Source organism: Loxodonta africana, chromosome 22 (genome assembly GCF_030014295.1).
Source record: "Loxodonta africana isolate mLoxAfr1 chromosome 22, mLoxAfr1.hap2, whole genome shotgun sequence".
In the NCBI taxonomy this organism is placed as follows: Eukaryota; Metazoa; Chordata; class Mammalia; order Proboscidea; family Elephantidae; genus Loxodonta; species Loxodonta africana.
The window spans coordinates 4,825,434-4,841,878 of record NC_087363.1 but is presented as its reverse complement, the minus strand read 5'-3'; the positions used below and the strand labels follow the sequence as shown (position 1 = coordinate 4,841,878).

Sequence of the window (16,445 nt, the reverse complement as noted above, 5' to 3'; positions counted from 1 at the left end):
ACCTGGCGGATTTGAACTGTCAACCTCATGGTTAGCAGCTGTAGCACTTAACCACTAGGCCACCAGGGTTTCCAAATATAATTTACATGTTAATAAAGCAGCAGAGATCGTTATCAATACGTATTTCTTTAGGTATAAGTGTTAAATAGACCTCTTTCAAATCCTATAATCTCTCTCAATAAATAGGTAGGTAGGTGGTGGTGTTAGGTGCTGTCAAGTCGGTTCCGACTCATAGCGACCCTATGCACAACAGAACGAAACACTATTCAGTCCTGAGCCATCGCCACAAGCGTTGTTATGCTTGAGCTCATTGTTGCAGCCACTGTGTCAGTCTACCTCACTGAGGGTCTTCCTCCTTCCTTCTCCAGGGACTGATCCCTTCTGACATATCCAAAGTACGTAAGCCGCAGTCTTGCTATCCTTGCTTCTCAGGAGTGTTCTGGTTGTACTGCTGAGACAGATTTGTTCGTTCTTTTGGCAGTCCATGGTATATTCGATATTCTTCGCCAACACCACAATTCAAAGGTGTCAATTCTTCTTCGGTCTTCCTTATTCATTCTCCAGCTTTCACATGCATATGCTGTGATTGAAAATGCCATGGCTTGGGTCAGGCATACCTTAGTCTTCAAGGTGACATCTTTGCTCTTAACACTTTAAAGAGGTCCTTTGCAGCAGATTTACCCAATACAGTGTGCCTTTTTATTTCTTGACTGTTGCTTCCGTGGCTGTTGATTGTGGATGCATGTAAACTGAAATCCTTGACAACTTTAATCTTTTCTCCATTTATCATGATGCTGCTCATTGGTCCAGTTGTAAGTACTTTTGTTTTCTTTATGTTGAGGTGCAATCCATGCTGAAGGCTGTGGTCTTTGATCTTCCTTAGTAAGTGCTTCAAGTCCTCTTCACTTTCAGCAAGGAAGGTTGTATCATCTGCATAATGCAGGTTGTTAATGAGTCTTCCTCCAATCCTGACGCCCTGTTCTTCTTCATATAGTCCAGCTTCTTGGATCATTTGCTCAGCATACAGATTGAATAGGTATGGTGAAAAAATACAAGCCTGACGCACACCTTTCCTGACTTTAAACCAATCAGTATCCCCTTGTTCTGTCTGAACAACTGCCTCTTGATCTATGTAAAATTTCCTTATGAGCACAATTAAGTGTTCGGGAATTTCCATTCTTCACAATGTTTTCCATATTTTGTTATGATCCACACAGTTGAATGCCTTTGCATAGTCAATAAAACACAGGTAAATATCCTTCTGGTATTCTCTGCTTTCAGCCAGGATCCATCTGACATCAGCAATGATATCCTTGGTTCCATGTCCTCTTCTGAAACTGGCCTGAATTTCTGGCAGTTCCCTGTTGATATACTGCTACAGCCGTTTTTGAGTGATTTTCAGCAAAATTTTGCTTGCATGTGATATTAATGATATTGTTCTATAATTTCTACTTTCAGTTGGGTCACCTTTCTCGGGAATGCGCATAAACATGGATCTCTTCCAGTTAGTTGGTCAGGGAGCTGTCTTCCCTATTTCTTGGCATAGACAAGTGAGCACCTCCAGCTCACTTGTTGAAACATCTCAATTGATATTCCATCAATTCCTGGAACCTTGTTTTTAGCCAATGCCTTCAGAGCAGTTTGGACTTCTTCCTTCAGTACCATCGGTTTCTGATTATATGCAACCTCTTGAAATGGTTGAACATTGACTAATTCTTTTTGGTATAATAACTCTGTGTATTCCTTTGATGTTTCTTGCATCGTTTAACTTTTTCCCCATAGAATTCTTCACTATTGCAACTTGAGGCTTGAATTTTTTCTTCATTTCTTTCAGCTTGAGAAACGCCGAGTGTGTTCTTCCCTTCTGGTTTTCCATCTCCAGCTCTTTGCACATGTCGTTATGATACTTTACTTTGTCTTCTCGAGATGCCCTTTGAAATCTTCAGTTCTTTTCCTTCATGAATTCTTCCTTTTTCTTTAGCTGCTCCACCTTCGAGAGCAAGTTTCAGAGTTTCATACATACATACATACACAGATGCTGTCAAAAAATACTGAATGGAGAGGCAGAGTCAACATGGCACCCTAGGCAGACATATGATGCTGTCCTTGTACAGCAAAGACGCAACAAAGTAAAACAGATAAAAATCTCTAGCCTGGAACCCTAAGCATTGAATGAAGGGATAAAGAACTAGATCAAACACTGAATGGAAGGAAAAAAATGATCAAAAACAGAATGGGGAGAGATATGGAGTGGAGGTCGCCTGCCAACTAACATGGCACAGCTTTGCCATCTTGGAGCACAGCAACCAATGACCCTGGGCAGGGAGTAAGGGAAGGCTACTCCATGGAGCTCCCAACAGGAGACAGCACCCAGTAAGCAGAAAAACATGCTTTCAGTCCCTCAACTTTCTGCCCTGTATGCCACATCAGCCCTTCCTGACCGGCTACTCTGTCTGCTTGGCTAGAGAGCTACTGGCCTGCCATTACCCCTGGTCTGCCCCACCCCCTCCCCTGGGTCTTTTTGTGTCATTTTTTCCCTTCTTCCCCTCATTTCTCCCTCTTGCTAAGCTCCATACATTACCTCCATCCCTTCACGACAGGCAAAGCTGTACCATTTTGGCTAGTGAGCTACTGGGGTCTACCCCACCCTCACCTACCAGCTCCTACCACACCGCTTTTTTCTTTCTCTCTTTTTTTAATCTTTCTTTTCTTTCTCCCACCCAACTAGCCCTATACGGCACCTCTACCCCTTCCTGCCAGGCCATACTTCACCATCACAGGTAGAGAGTAACCAAAAAAAAAAAAAAAAACAGTAATGGCAATACTAATCTCAGATAAAATAGACTTCAGTATAAAATCAACCATTAAAGACAAGGAAAAAAAGTATACAATGATTAAATGTACAGTCCACCAAGAAGATATAACCTTAATGAATATCTGTGTACCCAATAGTAGGGCTGCCAAATATATAAAACAAACTCTAACAGAACTGAAAACATATATAGACAATTCCACAATAATAGTAGGAGACTTCAACATACTGCTCTTGGTAAAGGACAGAACATCTAGAAAGAAACTCAACAAAGATACAGAACATCTAAAGGCCACAGTCTACCAACTTGACCTCACAGACATATACAGAACACTCCACCCAACAAAAGCAAAGTATACATTCTTTTCCAATGCATATGGAACATACTCCAGAATAGACCACAATTTAGACCACAAAGCAACCCTCAATAAAATCCCAAACAATGAAATATTACAGAGCATTCTCTCTCATCACAATGCCATAAAAATAGAAATCAATAAGAGAAAGACTAAGGAAAAAAAGTCAAATACACAAAACCGTATAACATCTTGCCTAAAAACAACTTTTTGGTAACAGAAGAAATGAAAGAGGAAATAAAACATTTCTTAGAATCAAATAAGAATTAAAACACATCATACCAAAATCTTTGGGACACAGCAAAGGCAGTGCCCAGAGGTCAATTTATAGCAATAATTGCACACATCAAAAAAGAAGAATGGGCCAAAATCAAAACGTTGGCCCTACTACCTGAACGAATAGAGAACAATGAAAAAATTCCACAGATATCAGAAGAAAAGAAATGATATAGACTAAAGCCAGAATAAATGAAAGAGAGAACAGAAAAGCAATAAAAAGAATCAAGTTCTTTGAAAAGATCAACAAAATAGACAAATTGATGGCCAAAATGACAAAAGAAAAACAGGAGAGGAAGCAAATAACCCAAATAAGAAATGAGATGGGGAACATTACAACAGACACAGCTGAAATAAAAAAGGATCATGACAGAATCCTATGAAAAATTGTACTCCAACGAATTTGAGAACCTGGAGGAAATGTACAAATTCCTAGAAACACACTACCTACCTAAACTAACACGGCTGAGATAGAAAATTTGAGCAGACCCGTAACATGAAAAGAGATTGAAGAGATAATTAAACTTACCTCCCTCAAAATAAAAAAGTCCTGGCCTGGATGGCTTCACTGGAAAATTCTACCAGGCATTCAGAGAAGAGCCCAGAACAGTACTATTGTATCTGTTTCAAAGCATAGGAAAGGAAGAAATACACCTGAATTCATTCAATGAAGCCAGCATAGCCCTGATCCCAAAGACAGAGACGCCACAAAAAAGAAAATTACAGATCAAAATGTCTCATAAATACAAATGAAAAATTCTCAACAAAATTCTAGACAAAAGAATTCAGTGCATCAAGAAAACAGCACATCACGAACAAGTTAGTTTCATACCAGTTATGCAAGCATGGTTCAACATTCGAAAATCAATCATAGATTAGACCCTGGGGGGATATATCACAGTGAAAATTTTTTTCCCAGTCTGTTGGTTCTCTTTTTACTCTTTTTGGTGAAGACTTTTGAAGAGCTAAGTGTTTAATTTTTAGGAGCTCCCAGTTATCTAGTTTCTCTTCCAGTATTTGTGCATTGTTGGTTATGGTTTGTATCCTAGTTATGCCATGTATTAGGGCACCTAGCATTGTCCTTATTTTTTCTTCCGTGATCTTTATCGTTTCAGATTTTGTATTTCTCCAATTAAAAAATGGGCAAAGGATATGAACAGCAATTCACGAGAGAAGCCATTTAGGCAACTAACAGATACATGAAGAAATATTTGTGATCATTAGCCTTTAGAAAAATGCAAATCGAAACTATATTGAGATACCATCTCACCCCAACAATAGTAGTACTGATCCAAAAAACACAAAACAGCAAATGTTAGAGAAGTTGCAGGGAGATTGGGACTCTTATGCATTGTGGTGGGAATGTAAAATTATGCACTTTGGGAAATGATATGGGTCTTCCTTAAAAAGCTAGGAATAGAAATATCATACAATCCAGTAATCCCACTCCTAGGAGTATACCCTAGAGAAATAAGAGCCTCCACATGAATGGACAGAATAGACACATGCACACTCATGTTCATTGCAGCACTATTCACAGTAGAAAAAGGATGGAAACGATGTAAAAGCACACCAAGAGATGAATGGATAAAAAATTATGGTACATACACATGAGGAAATACTATGCAACAATAAAGAATAGTGATGAATCTGCACAACCTGAATGAACCTGGAAGACACTATGGTGAGTAAAATAAGTCAGTCAGAAGAGGACAAATATTGTGTGAGACAGCTATTATAAGAACTCAAGAAAAGGTTTACACACAGGAAAAAAAAAAAAACACTTTCTTTTATAGTAAGACGTAAAAGACCCATACAAAGAAAACTACAAAACACTATTGCAAGTAACCAAAAGAGGCCTACATAAATGGAAAAATATGCCTTCTTATGGGTAGGAAGACTCAACATTGTGAAAACGTCAATCTTACACAAAGCGATCCACAGATATGATGCAATCCAGATCCATATGTCGACAGCATTCTTTATCAAATGGAAAAACTAATCACCACCTTTATATGGGAAGGAAAGAGGCCTTAGATAATCAAAATATTACTGAAGAAAAATAACAAAGTAGAAGACTTCGCATGACCTGATCTCAGAGCCTACTGTACAGCCACTGTAGTCAAAATAGCCTGGTACTGATACAACGACCAGATGTACACGAATGGAATAGAATCGAGAACCGAGATGTAGATCCATCCACCTATGGTCAGCTAATCTTTGGCAAAGGACCCAAGTACATTAAATGAGAAAAAGGCAGTCTTTTAAACAAATGGTGCTGGCAAAGCTGAATGTCCATCTCTAAAAAAACAAAACAGAAGCCATCTAAAATACACCTATTTTCCCCATCAGGTTTGGAGCAAAGGAGAATGAAGAAAACCAAACATGCAAGGAAAATATCAGTACAAAGGAATAATGGACCACATGAACCACAGTCTTCATCATCCTGAGCCCAGAAGAAATAGATAGATCTTGCCTGGTTACCACCACCTTCTACTCTGACAGGGATCACTATAGAGTGTTCCAGACAGAGCAGGAGAAAAATGTCGGAAAAAATTCAAGTTCACAAAAAAGACCATACTTACTGGTCTGACAGAGACTGGAGGGACCCTCAGAACTATGGCCCTCAGACACTGTGCAAACTCAGAGCTGAAGCCACTCCTGAAGTCCACCCCTCAGCCAGTGATTAGGCCTTTAAAACAAACAGTAACACATGTGAGGAATGTTCTTCTTATTTCAATCAAATATAGGACACTTAATGGACATCACCTGACCATATAAAGACATGAAAGCAAGACTGAACAGGAAACATGGACAAATGGACACAGGGAGGCCTGGGTGTAAAGGGAAAGGGGGAGTGTGCTGACGCATTGCAGGGATTGCAACCACTGACACAGAACAATTTGTGGATAAATTTTTGAATGAGGAATTTATTTGCACTGTAAACTTTTCACCTAATACACAATAAAAAATAGGGAAGAAATACACACTAGATCTGTAACATAAGTTTATTTACTGTTATTGTGTTAAGAAGCCCTGGTGCCACAGTGGCTAAGCACTAGGCAGCTAACCAAAAGGTCAGTGGTTTGACTCCACCAGTCGCTGAGCCAGAGACAGTTGTGGCAGCCGGCTTCCTTAAAGATTTATAGGTTCGGAAACCCTATAGGGCAGTTCTACTCTGTCTTTTAGGGTCTCTATGAGTACAAGGTAAGTTCTTTCTGAATATTAATAGCTTTTGTCTAGAGAGGTCTCCACCTAGTTGGAAAGGGTCTTTCAAAAGCTTCCCTGGAGCAATACGACATCAGAGGCTGAGGGATGAGAAGGCCTGATCCTGCCCACCCTCCCTCTCTTTAGAGTCATGGTTGTTGTTGTTGTTAGGTGCTGTTGAGTAGATTCCAACTCGTAGTGACCCTATGTACCACAGAATGAAATACTGCCCAGTTCTGGGCCATCCTCACAATCATTGTTATGCTTGATCCCATTGTTGCAGCCATTGTGTCAATCCATCTTCTTGAGGGCCTTCCTCTTTTTCACTGACTTTCTACTTTACCAAGCATGATGCCCTGCTCCAGGGCCTGAGCCCTCCTGATAACATGTCCAAAGTATGTGAGACATAGTCTCACCATCCTTACATCTAAGGGGCATTCTGGTTGTGCTTCTCCCAAGATAGATTTGTTCATTCTTTTGGCACTCTATGATATATTCAATATGCCTCGCCAATACCAGAATTCATAGGTGTCAATCCTCTTTGGTTTTCCTTATTCACTGTCCAGCTTTCACATGTATATGAGGTGATTGAAAACATAGTGCCTTGGATCTGGCAGACCCTAGTCTTCAAGGTGACATCTTTGTTTTTCAAAACTTTAAAGAGGTCATTTGCAGCCAATTTGCACAATGCAATGCACCTTTTGATTTCTTGACTGCTGCTTCCATGGGTGTTGATTAAGGATGCAAGTAAAATGAAATCCTTGACAACTTCAATCTATTCTCCATTTAACATAATGTTGCTAATTGGTCCAGCAGTGAGGATTTTTATTTTCTTTATGTTGAGGTGTAATCCATACTGAAGGTTGTGGTGGTTAATCTTCATCAGCATACGGTCGTTACGAGTCAGAATTGACTTGATGGCAATGGTTCCTGTTTTTAAACCATGAAATATTCCCTTGTTGTGTTTGAAGGACTCTCTCTTGGTCTATGTACAGGTTTCCCATGAGCACAAATAAGTGTTCTGGCATTTCCATTCTTTGCAGTGTCATCTGTAATTTGTTATGATCCACGTAATTGAATGCCTTTGCACAGTCACTGAAACACAGGTAAACATCTTTCTGGTATTCTCTGCTTTCAGCCAAGATCCATCTGAATTCAGCACTGCTACCTCATTTTATGTCCTCTTCTGAATCCTGTTTGAATTTCTGACAGCTCACTGTTGATATACCATTGCATTTTGAATTATCTTTAGCAAAATTTTACTTGCATGTGATATTAATAACATTGTTCGATAATTTCCCCATTCTGTTGAATCACCTTTCTTTGAAATGGGAACATATGTGGATTTCTTGTGTTCAGTTGGGCAGGCAGCTATCTTCACAATTAATTGGCATAGGCAAGCGAGTACCTTCAGGGCTACAACTCTTTGTTGAAACATCTCAGTTGGTATTGCTTCAATTCCTGGAGCCTTGTTTTTCACCAATGCCTTCAGGGTATCTTGGGTTTCTTCCTTTAGCATCATCAGTTTTTGATCATATGCTACCTCCTAAAATGGTTGAGGGAACCCTGGTAGCTCAGTGGTTAAGAGTTCAGCTGCTAGCCAAAAGGTCAGCAGGTGAAATCCACGAACCACTCCTTGGAAACCCTATGGGACAGTTCTATTCTGTACTATAGGCTCGCTGTGAGTTGGAAACTACTTGACAGCAACGGGGTTTTTTTTTTTTTTAAATGGTTAAATGTCAACCAGTTCTTTTTGGTACAGTGATTGTGTATTTCTTTCATTTTCTTTTGATGCTTTCTGTGTCCTTTAAGATTTTGTCCACAGAATACTTCAATATTGTGACTTGAGGTGAATTTTTTTTTTTTCTTCAGTTATTTCATCCTGAGAAATGAGGAGCTTGTTCTTCCCTCTTGGAGTTCTAACTCCAGGTCTTTGGACATTTCATTATAACACTTTACTTTGTCATCTCGAACTGACCTTTGAAATCTTCTGTTTAGCTCTTTCACTTCATCATTTCTTCCATTTGCTTTATCTATTCTACCTTCAAAAGCAAGTTTCAGAGTCTCTTCTGACATCCATTTCAGTCTTTTCTTTCTTTCCTGTATTTTTAATGACCTTTTGCTTTCTTAGTGTATGATGTCCTTGATATCATCCTACAACTCGTCTGGTCTTTGGTCATTAGTGCTTCAAATCTATTCTTGAGATGGTCTCCAAATTCAGGTGGGATATACTCAAGGTCCTATTTTGGCTCTCGTTGCTTTGTTGTGATTTTTTTTCAACTGTAACATGAACTTGCCAGTGACCAGTTGGTTGTCTGTTCCAGAGTCAGACCCTGGCCTTGTTCTGACTGATGATATTCAGCTTTTCCACCATTTCTTTCCACAGAAGTAGGCGATGTGGCTTCTGTGTTTTCCATCCACAGAGGTCCACATGTATAGTCGCCATTTATGTTGATGAAAAAAGTGTTATTATTTTTGTTTTCTAAATCAGTTTGGGATAGTTATGAATATATTCAGAAATAAAAGACATTTTTCTAGCCATTTAGGACTTCACAGTTTATTATAGCTGACAAACACATTCAATATTTTCAAATCTACTCAGGAAGTATTTATAAATATAAAAACAAAGTGATTATGATAAATGTTGAAAAAACACATAAAATTCAAAAGCAGATGAGGAGGAATTTAATTTTAATTAGGGCTATCTATTTTTTTTTGTTTTTGGTTTATTTATGGAAGCCTGGTAGAGAAGATTGTATGCTTACAAAATATTAAGAAATGCATCTACATAACATAGACCAGTGAGAAAGTCCATATAGTGTTGATGTTGGTGCATAGTATACTGTTTTTGGAAAACAGGCCAAAGTAGCCCAAGTAGAAATTATAAACATTAAACAATAACTCCCCATACTCTCTTCCCGTCAGCTCCTAAAAACTTCTAATCTACTTTCTGTCTCTATGAATTTGCCGATTGTACGCATTTCATACAAGTGCAATCATACAATATTTGTCAAATTTTTGTCTGGCTTATTTCGCTTATCATAATGTTTTTAAGGTTCAACTATGTCATAAGAGGTATCAGAACGTCAGTCTTTATATGGTTGAATAATATTCCACTGTGGGTTTATATCACATTTTGTTTATCCATTCATATGATGATGTATACTTGGATTGTTCCCACCTTTTGGCTGTTGTGAATAATGCTGTTATGAATATTTGTGTACAAATATATTTAACAAGTACCTTTTAAGCACACAATTTATACTTAATTCTATAAATTCATTTGATTACATATTAAATACATAGTATTATTATCTGACTTCATATTACCTATATGTCTAATGTCAAAATATTTGGAAAACATAAAGACAACAATAAATAAAAACGAATAATAACCCCACTAACCACATTTCATGTAAGTAAAGTGTAATACACTGTGATATTCTTCAACAGAATTTAAAAAGCTGATAAATGAATTCAAAGGTCAAGATGAAAAGAATGGTGGGCAAAGTTGAAAAATATTGCCGTCTGTAAGGAGAATTAAACAAATTAACCTATGTAATAAAATTTTTCTTAAAGATCTTGAGCACGATATTTAAAGGGTAATTTTTTATCTCAAAAACTGAACACAGAAGTACAGACAGAATGCTAATTAGAAACAAGGATGGCGAAACTTCATCTCACATACTTTAGACATATTATCAGGAGGGATCAGTCCCTGGAGAAGAACATCGTGTGTGCTAAAGTAGAGGGTCAGTGAAAAAGAGGAAGACCTTCAAGGAGATGGATTGACAGTGGCTGCAACAATGAGCCGAAGCATAACAATGATTGTGAAGTTATGCAGGACCAGGCAGTGTTTCGTTCTGTTGTAGATAGGGTTGCTCTGAGTCAGAACTGACTCGATGGAACCTAACGATAGCAATTAAGGATGATGAAATAACCATTTGTCTATGTTCCGACATCTAACAAAACATAAGGGTAATAAGACAACAAAAAGGCATATGTCCGAAACATGTTTCTAATGAAGATGATTAGCTACAAACTAGATGAAGACCTCAACTTTTGTAAGAAAGTGGCTTTCATACTTATTTTATTACTCATAAAATATTAAATAATGATAAAATATTAAGTGACTTAGTCAAAGAAGGAAATGGTAAGTAGAAGTCACCACCTTAGGTCCTCTGTGGGATACAACGATGAACACGACTCTTCTCAAGGGAGACCTATTATGGAGAGGAGTTAGCACATCACTGAGTTACCCAAGGACGCCTTGCAGAATTCCTTCCTGGTCCATAATAAAGCAGAGAAATGCCCTGGACTTTGCCTGGTTCCCAGGAGATCTCTGCACAGTCTTTGCTAAGGTTAAAGCAAGCATGAATTAGCAAATTTAAGATGTAAGTATAACTAGGGGAAAACCAGATCCTAGTTTGAGTACACGCTCATAATACCTAACGTTGTCATATGTCTCTCAGTTCTCTCTTTAAATATTAGCTCCTAGAACTTGTAGATCAACCTTATTGAAGGGGATTGTAATTCTACATTTTCTGAAAGTTTCTGACATTTCATTTTTTATTTCCTGAAATACTTGTCTTGAGCAATCATAATAGAGAAAGAATAAAATCAAATTTGATAGTGTGTAAACTTTGCTAGTTTTGGTCAGGGATGCAAAGATTTTTACATTCTATCTTTCACAGCAGGCATTTGACTATCTAAAATCTGGAAGTGATAGCTGTCAGGATTTTATTAGACAGAATCTATGGAATAGTGTATTCAGAGAAATGCTTGAACAAATAGGAACTGAATAGATTAGGACAAATGGAAGTTTTTTCTAAACATTTCTTGAATATCTATATGGATGAGTGCCTTCATGGAAAAGGTAACTGTGGGACAGAATTACAAGGGAATAACACATTCTTCCAAAAAGCTTAATAACTCAGGAAGAGTATTTACATGGAAAATTCACTGAGCTACAATGCAGTGAGAGAGCTGCTAAGATCTGAGGCAAGTAATCACTTTTCCATTGTGTACTTCAGTGCAAAATGAAAAATAAATACATGCATTATGTCTCTTTCACTTCAAAAATAAAAGTGTTTATATATAAATAGGAAACCTTGGCAGCGTAGTGGTTAAGTGCTACGGCTGCCAACCTACAGGCTGGCAGTTCAAATCCACCAGGCACCCCTTGGAAACTCTATGGGGCAGTTCTACTCCATCCTATAGGGTCGCTATGAGTCAGAATCGACTCGACAGCAGTGGGTGGGTTTGGCTTGGTTGTATATAAATATGCACGTGTACATTTCTAGCAAGCCATAAAGGATGTGGAGCATTAAAGATTGTGATGGAATAACAAGAGAAACCAGTGAGTAATTTAATTTATTTGTTAAATAAATAGACTTTTTACTCTGTCTTATAGAGACTTTATATAGTGTTCTCATATTATCTTGGCAATTAGACCTGTGATTCTTAAGGATAAAAAATAAAACATATTCACTAAGGCAATCATTAACCATTTTCCTACATCCAGAAAAGAGTAATGATTTGTTACTAGCTAAATTTCACTTTTGCTTTTTTGATAAAATTAAGCTCATCCTTTTCTATTTTTAGGAGATAAAATTGCCTAATAACTACACGCCTGAAGGAAAAGATCTTTGTACTTCCTGTGACTGTTTCAACAAAAATGTAATGATATTTTGCATAAATTGGACACAAAGTGAGAATTATTTATTTTATTCACCATCTCTCAAAGATGTGGTTTATTGTGTGAAGATTTCCTAACTACTACTGCATTTTAAAAACGAGAAAACTAATAAATATGCATTAAAAATAATGCCAGCTAGATCTTAAAAATAAGGAAAACACTTTCATGGATTATATAGGGTATTTTGGAACTGTATTGATGATGGTGATGTTGATCATGATGCATTATATTTTTTATCTCTTTCCCTTTATACTGTTTTCACTTATTATGTTTAAGGGAAAAAGAGAGAAAGAGAAATGAACAACCACACCGTGGTCACAGGGTTTGTCCTCCTAGGCCTTTCTGATGATCCTGACCTTCAGATTGTGACCTTCTTCTTTCTATTTATCACATAGGTATTAAGCATCACTGGAAACCTGACTTTCATCACTCTAACCTTGGTGGACTCCATCTACAGACACCTATGTATTTCTTCCTCTGGAACTTCTCCTTCCTAGAAATCTCCTTTACAACTGTATGCATTCCTAGATTTCTGGGTGCAATTATCACCAGGGATAAGACCATTTCCTATAACAACTGTGCAACTCAACTCTTCTTTATTTTCATGAGGGTGACAGAATTTTACATTCTGACGGCCATTTCCTATGACTTCTATGTGACCATCTACAAACCCCTGCATTACACAAGCATCATGAACAGGAAATTCTGCACCGTGTGTGTTATGTCCATGACTGGGAGGGTTTCTGACCATTTTCCCACTCCTAATGCTTCTCCTTCAGCTGGATGTTTCTGACCATTTTCCCACTCCTAATGCTTCTCTTTCAGCTGGATTACTGTGCTTCCAATGTCATTGATCACTTTGCATAAGACTATTTTCCCCTCTAACAACTATCTTGCTCAGATACATGGCTCCTAGAAATAATTGGTTTTTACTTGGCTTTGGTTACCTTGCTATTCACTTTGGCATTAATGATTTTGTCCTACATGTATGTCAACAAGACTATTCTGAGAATCCCATCTGCCAGTCAGAGAAAAAAAGCTTTCTCCCCTTGTTCCTCTCACATGACTGTCATTTCCATCTCTTATGGAAGCTGCATCTTCATGTATGCCAATCCCTCTGCAAAAGAAAAGCATCATTGGCCAAAGCAGTCGCTATTCTCAACACCTCTGTTGCTTCTGTGCAGAACCCCTTCATTTATTCCCTGAGGAACCAGCAAGTAAAACAAGTGTTCAAAGACTTGCTCCAGAAAGTAGTGTTTTCTGCAAATAAATGAAATTTAGACTTTTTTCATTTTTTTTTAGCAAAAATACAGAAATGTAGCTGACATGAGTTAGAATTGACTTGACATCGATAGTTTTGTGATTTTTTTTTAAATAAACAACAATTATAAAAAACCTTGAACTTCCTAAATATTTTTACAGGTATGCTTGCTCTTTTAAAGTCTCTTTACCTATCATATCATTTGATTTGATATTTTCTAAGTCCTTTTCTTCAATTTCTATGCATGAGTTTCTCCAATGCAACGTTTATAGACTTATTTTAAAATATAAAAATCAAAACCAAACCCAGTGCCGTCGAGTCGTGACTCTATAGGACAGAGTAGAACTGCCCCGTAGAGTTTCCAAAGAGTGCCTGGTGGATTTGAACTGCCGACCCTTGGGTTAGCAGCTGTAGCACTTAATCACTGCGCCACCAGGGTTTCCATTTTAAAATATAGTGAAGTTTATTTCTCCTACAGAATTTTCTGAAAGTCATGTTTTTACTTAAGGCATACATTAGGTTAAAACGGAGTAAAATTGTTTTAGTTTTATTTATTAGTTCAGCTTCTAAAGACACAGGTATTATTGCTTTATACTTCAAATATAGGGTTTCAAACTTTGTGTAATTTCTTGTGTATTTAGAAGATAAATATTGATAATATCTAAATAATGTGTATAGAATTTCCATGCTCTATCATTGTTCATTAAATTCATCCCCTATTGTACTATTGTATTGCACCTTATAGAGCTTTATATTTTGTGAAATTTAGTGTATATTTCTAGATAAATATCAATCGTGATATTAAGTACCTTTTATAGAATTCCCATGTTCTGGACCACTTTTTAGAAAATATTTATATTTTTCCCTGAACATGCAAATAAGTGCACTAAAACTGATACACATTCCACTCTTTTTCTCCGTAAACTGAGAAAATTTTCCCTGCTAAACACAAAAATAAATTAATGATGCACTATATTTTTTTATGATTATTTTAATAATATGGAAAGAGTTATGGTAATTGATGGTTTGACTTAAGATATAAAATATTAATTTATGTCTAGATTATAGAATAATTTCAAATGTTCATTTATTTTTCTTGTACTTCCAAATTGTATTGATTAGAAAAATTTTGCCTAAAACACTTCACTGTTAAATATTAACTTCCACAACAGAATGTAAATAATAATAATAATTTCAAGTATTTGTAAGATAACACAAAGTGTTGTTATACAGATTTTTAGTATAATTCAAATAACTTTTGGTCCTTATATATCTACTTATCTGCTGGTAAGATCTGGAAAACAATGTATTCCGGTATGAGAAATGAATATGTTTACTTCTGTCTGAGGAATTCAAAATCTAAAAGACTTTTGATGATATCTTACAGACTAACATTTGCCTGTGGTTTAATAGTATCGAAGATATTTTACATATTCCTTCTATTTATTTGCTTACTTATTTACTAGTCACAAGTTGCGGTGTATACTAAGAAAACGATTCAGTGATGGAAAAGAATGTCTTTTGCATTAGTGCATATCAATAAAAGAGGGAAAACATAAGTAAAGTGATTATCACGGTGCAATATATTAAATGCTGTACCATCTCTATGAACAGTGCATTGTACAGACACACGAAGACATTAAGGTTATAAATAACAATAGGCTTGCCAACATCATTAAGAATTTGCAAAAAAAAAAAACATTGCATCAGTAAGGAAGACAGAATAATTGTTATTTTATTTCTTATACCAAGATTACAGCCATGACAGTGATAACAGATGAAGCAGAAAAAAATGCTATACTGCAAAGCCTCAGATAAATAGACATATCACTAATAACTATTAACTAATAAGTTAATACTTAAAAATGCCAGACAAATTTGTAAGTACATAAATAATTATTTTTGGAAACTCCTATGACGTATGTGGAGTCCTTGGGTAATACAAATGTTTAATGCTATACTCAGCTGCTGAGTGAAAGACTAGAGGTTTGATTCCGTCTAAAGGTGCTCAGAAGAAATCCCTGGCAGTCTACTTCTGAAAAATCAGCCACTGAAAACCCTGCGGAGCACAGTTCTACTGATGCACATGTGTCTCTATCAACTGGTTTGGCTTTTTTTTTTTAAGGACATATGTAGTAATAATTTTCTGTGACTAGATATTGTGCTTTTAAACTCTCCTTGCATGCTAGAACAAAGCTGTAATTCTGAGAAAAATCAGTAAATGACAATCTTTGCAACTCCCGTCAAAAAGAAAAATACTCATCCATATGTGTGGACTTTTGGGTGTCCATTTGAAATTAAGTTTCCATTTGGGGGATTCATATTTACAATAATCTAACAAATAACAAGCAACGAGATGCTTTTTTTTTCCTGGTTGACTATTTATTGAACTTTTGAGTTACCATACTTAACTTTCAACTTACCATTAGTAAGAGCTTTAGAAAATTAGGCATTTTAACTTTTCTAAGCTTAGCTTCCTCATTTTTAAGATAAAGATGATATTACTTCAGTTTTATGTTATATGCTTACTGTGAGATATATTGATAAAAGATATGTGTTAACTGGAGCTCTGGCAGTGCAGTGGTTAAGAGCTCAGGCTGCTAACCAAATGATTGGCAGTTGGAATCGACCAGCCACTCTTTGGAAACCCTTTGGGACAGTTCAGCTCTGTCCTACAGTGTTGCTATGAGTAGGAACCAACTCGATGGCAATTAGTTGGTTTTGGTTTATATGTAAGAGAGTCTTACAGTATGAAAGTCTTAGGTTTTGCTTCAAGTCTAGGGCTTTATCTGTCTCTTGGTAGCTTGAGCTCCTGGTGGCACAGTGGTTAAAGAG

At 36.8% G+C, this 16,445-nt stretch overlaps 1 pseudogene; it reads left to right on the top strand.

Annotated features, from left to right (window-relative positions):
- The first annotated feature begins 12,440 nt into the window (after nt 1–12,440).
- On the top strand, nt 12,441–13,670 carry LOC100656933 (olfactory receptor 6C3-like; annotated as a pseudogene).
- The last annotated feature ends 2,775 nt before the right edge of the window (nt 13,671–16,445 follow it).